The 8,284-nt window shown below is 46.9% G+C and overlaps 1 non-coding gene across 1 annotated transcript; it reads left to right on the plus strand.

The window, feature by feature from the left end:
- Window positions 1-5,699: 5,699 nt before the first annotated feature.
- On the plus strand, window positions 5,700-5,823 carry LOC116908429. Its single transcript, XR_004388960.1, has one exon. It is a non-coding gene; the product is annotated as a U6atac minor spliceosomal RNA (small nuclear RNA).
- Window positions 5,824-8,284: the final 2,461 nt, after the last annotated feature.

Consider the following 8,284-nt stretch of genomic DNA (forward strand, 5'->3'; position numbering starts at 1 on the left):
CAAAAACAACCCAGTACATGCTCAAATTGCCTGGGTTCAAACCTGTTTCGTTTTATTTTTCCTGTTTGAGACAGGGACTCCTTATATACCCCAGGCTAGCTTAAAACTCAAGCTCCTTCTGCCTCAGACTCCAAGGGCTGGGAATACAAATGCCACCATGGCTTGCTAGCAGGTCTTAATTTCTTAGCAGATGCATACACTTGGGAAGCTGAGCTGGTGTCCTTTGCTAAGCCTCTGTTCTTGTGAGAATTAATATATGGATTTATATAACATGTTCATAGTAATAACTGTCATAAGAAATGTCGGGACTCTTTGATGTATATTTTTTCGTAGGGTTCTGGGCTTTGTTGGGTTTTGTTTGTTTGTTTTAAAGAGCCAGGGCCTTGGGCACACTAGGCAATAAACAGCTTTAGCGCTGACCCTTCCCCAGCTCTGTTGGTAGGTTTTATAAAACTATTTAGTTAAACATGATGGCAGACAACTATAACCTAGCATTGAGGATGCTGAGGCAGGAGGACGAAAAGTTTGAGGATAGCCGAGGAAACACCAAGTTCTAGGCCAGCCTGGTGGGCTACCACACTCAGTCTTGGAACAAATAAAAAAAAATCAATTCTCACAAGGCAACCTAGCAGCTTGGTCATGGGAGTCTCTGCTGAGCTGACTCTTCTCCATCGTCTAGGTAGTTCTTCCTGGTCCCTTTCTCTGTCCTTCACTCTCAGACACAGGTGGCTCTGGGTGTTTGTCATTTTTCACATTCTCTTCTGGTGACCTCACCGTTTTAACTACTAGCCAGGCTCAGGAGATCAGTAACTGTCATCACGAACAGCGCCTTTCTCTAGAGCCTCGGCCTCTGGCGTCCAAATGCTTTAAGCATTTCCATTCTAATTACTTGTTAGGTCGGATGACTCATCGGAGTGGGTTCCTCAGGGGCAGGAATAGCTTCTCGGTTATCTTTATCTCTGCTCCTCCAGGCAAGGTGTTCTAGGAAGGTCTGCTTCCTCAGTGTTCACAGTCTACTGGAGGGAGGCAAGCAGTGAGTGGACAGGGCAGCAGCTGCCGAGGAGGGCTGTGTTAGTGAGATGAAGACACTGGAGAGCTGGCAGAAGCTAAGGTGCCATAGTCATTGGAGAGGACGGCCAGGCTTTGGGCAAAGGGAGGACAAGTCAAACCATGCTCTAAGAGAAGAGGATTCCAACATAAACCAGAACGTGCGAGCCCCAAGGTGTGGTGTGTGGTGTGGAGAGAGGCCATATGGCTGGATATAGTGAGATGAGTGACAGGATTAACGATGAGTGAGGGAGAGATGGGTGCTGATGGCTTCAGATTTTTACAGGGGCATGGAGCTGAGAAGCCGTTGGAAGGTTTCGAGGAGAAGGTTGATCAGCTGTGACTCATCATGGGAAGGATCATTCTGGCTGCTGTCAAGAACAGACAAAAGAAGGGCTGGAGAAGCACTCTGTTGGTCAGGTGCTTCTCTAGCACACGTGAAGCCTTGGGTTCAGTCTCCAGCACTGAGATAAACTGGGCATGGTGGTACAAGCCAGTGGTCTCAGAGTTTAGTAAGTAGAGGTAGGGGGGTGGCTCTAACTTAGAAGCCAGCCTGACTGCTGTGTGACAGAACCTCTCCTGGGGAGACTCGCATCTACTCACCCCACATAGGGAGCCCACAACAGACCTAAGTACAGATATCACCAAAGTCAACTTTTCAAACCAGTGAGTTTTATTCGGATTACTTACAGGAGCAGAAATGGCTACGAATTTGTTGTATTAAATATTTAATCTCAGACGGGAGGGTTTCTACTCCACCTTTGATCATTTAGTCCCCAGATAAAAGACACACAACTTTTATATTTATAATAAGCCTTAATCAGCACTAAAGCTGTGCAGACATCTACCCACTGTGTGATTATGTCTCCTTCCCTATCAATAACCCTGAGTTATAACTTGATACATTCCATCTGGGAGGCTCTTAACTCCGATTGGCCAGCCATGCTTTCATAGCTCACCTACCCCATGGCATCTCTCCTCTATCACCTTCCCAGAACCCAAACTTCACCTACCTCTCTTCTGCCAGCTGTAGGCTGTAGGCATCTTTATTCACCAATCAGGAATAACTTAAGGGACAAGGTTACACAGCATCACTTGTATATGTGCAGATTCTTTAGTCACTGAGGGCAACCAGGTCTGAGGGGCGGGGGCAGCATTTGGCATTACAATACATGGCAAAAGACCAAACCTCAACAGACAGTTGCATCACCAAAGCAGCATGGGTGACAGCTATCAAAAGCTGGGAGCCTGGAGTACACCCACAGCCTACAGGCAGCTCATCAGGTTAGAGGATGTTCTTTCTTGGTACCTCTCTTGGTCTTCACCTCTTCCAGGCAGCTCAGCTGGTCGCTGCTTCTCCCGAGTAGTTGGTCTGGTCTTAGAGTCTTCTTTGCAGCTCAGTTTATCTGAGAGACTTCCTCGAAGCTCAGTTTCATGTCAGACAGACTCAGCTTTTAGAGCTTACTCTGGCAGGACCAGACCTAGAGAATCTGGTCGGTTTCAGGGACTTCCTGAAGCTATTTTAAGTTGTTTACCTTCCTGCATGATGAGCTTCCCTGTAGGATGCAATGTTTCAATCTCAGAGAAAACTGTTAACCAGCACTATTCTGCATGATCAGTTTCAGGTGGTCTTATATACTAAGACCCTGTCTCCAAGAACACTCCAAAAAAGTAAAGGTGCAGGGAAAGCACTTGTCACATAAGCTACAAGAACCTGTGTTTGATTTCTAGAGCTTGGGAAAGGGGCTAGGTTACATGCTCTAGATCCTAGCACCAGGGAGTGGAAATAAGCAGATACTTGGGGTTCGCTGGCTGCACAGCCTAATCTAATTGTCAAGTTCTGGGTGAGTGAAACCTATGGGGTGAGGTTGGGGGTGGTGGGATGGGAGTGTAGATGGTACCTAAGAAAGGGCTCCTGATTGCCCTCTGCCTCCCACATGCCTGTGCAGGCACGCATACACCTGCATCCACGTGCAAACAAATAGGCACACATGCAACACGCTAATGCTTAAAACAATAGAGAGAATCAAGAGAGTGGGTTGTGTGTGGCCTAGTGGTAGAGTATTTGCCTAACGTGTGTCAGGCCCTGGGTATGACTTCTGACATCTCCAAGAACACTAAAGACCACACAAAACCACAGAGCGAAACAAAAACACAAAAACAGTTCTCCATCCCTGTTTTGTTCATTTTAAATTAATTAATTTATCCCCGTGTGTTCATGCCACCATGTGCTTGAGGAGGTCAGAGGACAACTTTGAGGACTCAGTCCTCTTTGGCCACCACATGAGTCCCAAGGTTTAAATTCCAGGTCATCAGGCAAAGCATCGAGCACCTGTAACTCCGAGCTATCTCTCCAGCGCCAGACGCAGGACGCTAGAGTAAGTCTTGCTGAAGTACTAAGGGTAAGGAGTGAGAGGGAAAGTGGAAGCAGAGAGAGACGGACGGGACACAAAATGAGTGAGTGTGGGCCACAGGGATGGCTCAGTGAGCACTTGCTGCTCCTGCAGAGATCTGAGCTCAGTTCCCAGCAAGGCTGCTCACAACTGTCTGTAACTCGAGGTTCCGGGGATCTGATTCTCTCTTCTGGCCTTCTTGGGCAACAGGCATCCATATGGTGTACACACATACATACAGGCAAAACACTTCTCCACATAAAAAAATAAATTCTAGGGTTCAAGCATCTTTAAAATGTGAATAAATTGATATGTGTGTGTATGTGTGTGTGTGTGTGTGTGTGTGTGTGTGTGTGTGTGTGTGTGTGTGAGAGAGAGAGAGAGAGAGAGAGAGAGAGAGAGAGAGAGGTTGATTGATTACCAGTTTGCCTAGATCAGAAAACAGGAACACAGGTAAAAGGAAAATATTAACAGACTTATGATATTTTTATACACTATCATATACTAGCAGGGAGAAAAGACAGGCCAGTAGTAGGAGAATGAAGAGAATGTTTTTAATTTTTTTTAAACAGAAATTTAAAGACAAGAGAGTTGAGCCTGTCTCCTAACTTCAGCAGGAAAACGGAAGGAAAGGCAAAGAGCAGGCAAAGACCATGAGGACACATCTGTGCTCCCAGCACTGGGAAGACAGGCAGGAGGGTCAGGAATTTGAGAGCAGGGTAGGTTACATAATGAGTTGCTAGCTTGAGCTTCAGAGCAAGACTCTGTCTCAAAATCAAAGAAAACAAACCAAAAACAAAAAGAAAGATGAAGACGCGGTCAAGTTCCTGGAAACAGTGGGCTGTAATTCACAGCCTCTGCCCTCTCACAGCCTTCCAAATACTCCCCAAGCCACAGCCACTGCCACCTCTGCTGAGACTGTGCCCGACAGACACCAGCGTTTTCCTTTCTATTGTGTTATTGTATTTACTTTGGTCCTTAGAGACGGGGTCTCAGAGCCTTGGCTGACCTGGCACTTGCTATGTAGCCAAGAATGTCCTTGGGTTCACCATCTCTTTGTCTCAGCTTCCCAAGATCACAGATGTAACCTACCATGGCCGGCTCAAACAGTAGTGGTTTTCTTTTCTTTATTTTTAATGACATTTTTATTGTGGTTGGTGTGTGTTTGCCTGCACGTATTGGTCAGAGGACAACTTGTGGGAATTGATCCTCCTACCATATGGGGATCAGACTCAGCTGTCACTTCCCTGGCCATCTGAAATCCTTGCACTAGCCTCCTTGCACCTCTGAGTGGTGATTGCTCAGCATGTTCTTAGACTGCTTCTGTCTTCATTGTCTTGTTCACTTACTCTAATCCCAGATGCTTCCTACTGCCAGGAAGGCTTTAGGTGCTGGGGATAGAGCAATGAACAAACCCTGTACTCACTTGGCTTGGGATTTCTTCCTAAGCAGTCCCACCCAAATGACATACCAGCACTAAACACCATTCTGGGTTTCAGACACACCTACCCAATACTTTGTGGAGCACCTTCTCTAGTATGTCCCTAAACTGAATGCCTCTTTGCTCTGGTTTGTCTCTGGTATTCCTTCTCCTAAGCACCCAGCCATGTTCTACCATCCATCATCCTCCACCGTGTTCCTCAGTATTGTGCTCTGACATTGAGCTTCCCAAGATGGGGAAATCTGACTGCGCTTCTTTACTATCGGGGGCTGGAGAGATGGCTCGGCGGTTGAGAGCACTGACTGCTCTTCCAGAGGTCCTGAGTTCAAATCCCAGCAACCACGTGGTGGCTCACAACCATCTGTAATGGGATCTGATGCCCTCTTCTGGTGAATCTCAAAACAGCTACACTGTACTCATATAAATGAAAAATTAATAATAATAATAATAAAAACCCACTTTACTATCCTTAGCATCTTCAAGATGCTTCATCGTTTAATGTAAGTTTCCTTTGCCCTTTGTCTCCAGGACACAGCCATCCCTGTGGCCCTCCCTGCCTTGCTGGTCAGATTCTCCCATCGGAACCTGCTTCGGTGCCCGCCCCTGCTGCCTAATGTGTTCGTTTCCCCTTCTCATCCCCTTGACTGACTTCTAGCTCATCGTTCACACCCCAGCCTTCCTCAGCCTCTCACGGGTGCTCACCCCTCACATGCAACGCAGACGTCTGCTGGCGATCCCCTCAGCCTGGCTCGCACTTGCTTATTTTACTAGCTCTTCCACTGGACTGTAAGCCCTGTAGAGATAGGAAACATGGAGCTGTGTCGTGCGAAAAGAAAGAAGTTAGCCTTCCCTTGACCGAGACGGAAGAAGCCCTTGAGTTTACTAACACATGTACAGTCAAGGCATTCGCGCCTGCTTTGCGACATCTAACCATTGCTGTGCCTCCACCCCAGCGGAATAGAAGCCTGGACTCAGGGCTGCACAGAGTACAGTGTTAGACATTGTTGAGCTATCACTGGGAGACATAGCTCAGTAGCAGAGCACTTGACAGGAGAGCGTGAGGCCCTAGGTTCAGTCGCTGGCGGAGGGAAAACAGTCTGGCACCAGCCAGGGAGCATGCTTTTCCTTTATTTTTTAAATTTATTTTGGTTCATTGACACTGAATCTCACACTGTAGGTTTCCCTGGCTGTCTTAGAATGCACTCTGTAGCCCAGACTGACCTTAAACTCATAGCAATCCTCCTGCCTTAGCCCCGAGTACTAAGATTACAGGCACGCACCTCATGCCATGCTAGGTGGTAGGTCTTGTAAAACTTCAAAACGAAGGCTGGCAAGATGTCTCAGTAGGAAAGGCGTTTGCCATGCAGCACTAAGTAAACTACGGAGTCTCAGCCCCAGAACACACGGTAGAGTTAGAGAATCGACGTCTGAAAGCTGTTCTCTGCCCCACCCCACGTCAAGGTGTATGTGCACCCCATTCCCAACAACAACAATAAATACATTTTAAAAATCCTCAAGAAGAGGCTGTGGAGATGGCTCAGGGGCTAGGAGCACTTGCTGAGCAAGCATGAGGGTCTGCGTTAGAATCCCCAGCATCTGTATTAAAGCTGGGCGTGGCTACACGTAGGCCTGAAAACCTAGCCCCAGTGCGGGGCTGAAACACCTGCACCACTAGGGCTTGCTGGCTGCTAGGCTAGCTCCAGACTCAATGAGAAAGCAAGATAGCTAGTGTTCTTCTCTGGCCTTTGTGTTCACACTGCACACACCTGCCACACATGTCTCTCTCTCTCTCTCTCTCTCTCTCTCTCTCTCTCTCTCTCTCTCTCTCTCTCCCTCTGTCTGTCTGTCTGTCTGTCTCTCTCTCTCTCCCTCTGTCTCCATCTCTCTCCCTCTGTCTCCATCTCTCTCTCCCTCTGTCTCCATCTCTCTCTCTCTCTCTCTCTCTCTCTCTCTCTCTCTCTCTCTCTCTCTCTCTCTCCAGAATCTCAAGCAATTATCCTAATATATAAATATATAGCAGGCATATATAATTCTGCTGATCATTAAGTAAGTGGACAAGAGAAATGGTGGATGACTAGAAAGAGAGAATGCATGGCCAGACAATGCAGAGACTTAAGTGGAAATGTAGAAGGATGGTTTTGGAATCTATTTCCTAAGTGAAGAAGAAAGGAGGAGGGGCTGGAGGGAGGGTGTGGCAGGCGCCAATCCACTCCAGGTTGGGGGAGGAAACTGGGGACACTGTGCTGAAAATTTCTCTTTGTCCAGCAGTGGGTGAGCTGTTTCTTTTCTTCTTTCTGGCCAGGCAGGAGGGCAGGATGGTGCTCTCCTGTAATCCTGGCACTTAGAAGTGGAAGCAGGGTAGGGAGGCTAAGGCCAGGCTTGACTACATAGTAAGTTCTAGGTCAGGCTGAGTTACACAAAACCCTGCTCAGTAACTAAATAAACAGGGGCTGGAGAAATGGCTTGGAGACTGAGAGCACTGACTGCTCTTCCTGAACTTGGGTTCGATTCCTAGCACCCACATGGCAGCTCACAACTGTCTGTAACTTCAGTTCCAGGGAATCCAAACCTTAGAAGGCACTGGGCACACACATGGTACACAGGCATACATGTAAGCAAAATGTCCACACACATACAATAAAAATAAATAACCAAATACAATTCTTCAGGGTTGGAGATTTAGCTCAGTGGTAGAGCGCTTGCCTAGCAAGCACAAGGCCCTGGGTTCGGTCCTTAGCTCTGGAAAAAAAAAACAAAAAACAAAAACAAACAAAAAAATACAACTCTTCATTCTATTCTTTAATTTGGTAATGACCTCTGACCTCTGTGCCCACACGTGCCCACACTTGAATACACACACATACACACACACCCCACACACAATTAAATAAGTATCTTAAAAATACTTATTTAATTGTGTGGACTGAGGAGATGTCACAGGATAGGGCTTTGAGTGCTTTCAGTAGGTAGCAGGGAGCTCACTGACCGTTATTTATTTTTAAATATTTATTTTATTTATGTGAGTACACTGTAGCTGTCTTCAGACACACCAGAAGAGAGCATCAGATCTCATTACAGATGGTTGTGAGCCACCATGTGGTTGCTGGGAATTGAACTCAGAACCTCTGGAGGAGCAGTCAGTGCTCTTAACCACTGAGCCATCTCTCCAGACCCTGACCGTTATTTAAATCTGACTTTAAATCTTCTCACCTGGAAATTGCTCCATTCCAAAGCAATGCACATTTTTTTTTCTTTTTCTTTTTTTCGGAGCTGGGGATCGAACCCAGGACCTTGAGCTTTCTAGGCAAGCGCTCTACCACTGAGCTAAATCCCCAACCCCAGCAATGCACATTTTTATCTTCCCTGCTCATTCTTCCTTCGTATTGTCACTGCTGTGGTTCCA

The sequence above is a fragment of the Rattus rattus genome, chromosome 8 (genome assembly GCF_011064425.1).
Source record: "Rattus rattus isolate New Zealand chromosome 8, Rrattus_CSIRO_v1, whole genome shotgun sequence".
Classification (NCBI taxonomy): Eukaryota; Metazoa; Chordata; class Mammalia; order Rodentia; family Muridae; genus Rattus; species Rattus rattus.